Here is a 1,977-nt window from a genome sequence, read left to right as displayed (position 1 = left end):
CATCTGCAGGGCACACATGCCCAGCTTTCTAGGAACGCATAAAGCTACGCTTTTAAAAACTTGTTTTTTTTTCTCATTTGCTTTAAGTGTAAGTCAGTTATAATCCCAATTGATAGTGTCTATTTTATTCAATAGAAATACTTCTTCATAAATTAAATTTCTATTGTTTCCAGCCAACATACTGGTCTGCTAGATGAGATAATGTTACATAAGTAATGCATTATAAGAAGAAAGAAAAAAGAAAAAATAGTCTTTCAAATAAAGAAGTTCTTGCCTAACCAGGCGGTGGCGCAGTGGATAGAGCATCAGACTGGGATGTGGAGGACCCAGGTTCGAGACCCTGAGGTCGCCAGCTTGAGCACGGGCTCATCTGGTTTGAGCAAAGCTCACCAGCTTGGACCCAAGGTTGCTGACTTGAGCAAGGGGTAACTCGGTCTGCTGAAGGCCCTCAGTCAAGGCACATATGAGAAAGCAATCAATGAACAACTGAGGTGTAGAAACGAAAAACTAATGATTGATGCTTCTCCTCTGTCTCAGTTCCTGTCTGTCTGTCCCTATCTATCCCTCTCTCTGACTCTCCCTCTCTAGCTCTGTAAAAAAAAAAAGTTCTTATTATCATGATCTTTTACTCAAAATTAATTAAATCTATCAAAAGCAAGGAAAACCTGAGCTTCTAACAGTATAGATATCTGATGAATGATATTTTGCAAGCTAACTAAACTTTCTCTCAAGTCTTTTTATTTTGTTCAGATATTATCTATGTTTTACTGTTTTATTATGTGTGACAGCAAAGTGAGAGTATTAATAAAAAATTTAAAAAAGCACACATAAAGAGTCCCAGTTTCACCTAAGAGATTAATGTTTTACTATACAGGAGAAAAAAACTCTGAAGTAACATCTCAGAAGTGATACAATCAGGATTAATAGGGCTTGGCTGGGTAGCTGGTTAGAACATCATCCTGATACCCCAAGGTTGCAGGTTTGTTCCCTGGTCAGGACACACACAAGAATCAACCAATGACTGCATGGATAGGTGGAACAACAAAATCGATGTTTCTATCTCTCTGTTTCCCTTCCTCACTCTCTCTAAAAAATCAATAACTAATTAAAAAAAAGATTAATAGGGCTTTTTTTTTTTCTAAGAGCCACACTGTGGCAACATGATGGCTGAGTATTTGCGTAAAATAACTATTTTCATAAATTAATTTTTTATATATTAATGTGACCTGAACATGCATTAGTTTTATAATTTTTGACATAAATGTATGTCATTTTCTAATATCACATAGCAAAATATATTTAATACACAAAGAGAGAAAAGATACTCTTCTATATTACTGTTCAGTTTCATAATTAATTTTTTTAATTTTTATTTTTTTCTTATAGACATTTTAGGGGCCTTAATGACTTTAAATGTCTTTAAGGCTCATAACATGGCTTTACTATTGCCAGCTTTCTCCAAATTTCTGCAGAAACACATTCAAGTAAGCAGATTCATTGGCTGGCTTAGTTTCATAATTATTTGTTTTAAAAAATAAGAAATAGTTTTATTCTCATTTTGAGAATATATTTTATATTTTTTTGCCTTTTATTTATTTTATTTTATTTTTTATTTTTATTTTTTTTTGTATTTTTCTGAAGCTGGAAATGGGGAGAGACACAGACTCCCGCATGCGCCCGACCGGGATCCACCCGGCACGCCCCACCAGGGGGCGACGCTCTGCCCACCAGGGGGCGATGCTCTGCCCCTCCGGGGCATTGCTCCGTCGCAACCAGAGCCATCTACCGCCTGGGGCAGAGGCCAAGGAGCCATCCCTAGTGCCCAGGCCATCCTTGCTCCAATGGAGCCTCCCTGCAGGAGGGGAAGAGAGAGACAGAGAGGAAGGAGGGGGGAGGGGTGGAGAAGCAGATGGGCGCTTCTCCTGTGTGCCCTGGCTGGGAATCGAACCTGGGACTCCCGCATGCCAGGCCAACGCT

The 1,977-nt window shown here is 38.9% G+C and overlaps 1 non-coding gene across 1 annotated transcript; it reads right to left on the bottom strand.

Annotated features, from left to right (window-relative positions):
* Positions 1–1,378: 1,378 nt before the first annotated feature.
* LOC136407404 (small nucleolar RNA SNORA33) lies at positions 1,379–1,508 on the bottom strand. The gene has a single exon (XR_010751944.1). It is a non-coding gene; the product is annotated as a small nucleolar RNA SNORA33 (small nucleolar RNA).
* Between the last annotated feature and the right edge of the window lie 469 nt (positions 1,509–1,977).

This window comes from Saccopteryx leptura, chromosome 5 (genome assembly GCF_036850995.1).
Source record: "Saccopteryx leptura isolate mSacLep1 chromosome 5, mSacLep1_pri_phased_curated, whole genome shotgun sequence".
NCBI lineage: Eukaryota > Metazoa > Chordata > Mammalia > Chiroptera > Emballonuridae > Saccopteryx > Saccopteryx leptura.
Note: the sequence above shows the minus strand (reverse complement) of the source record. Positions and strands in the feature narration are given on the sequence as shown.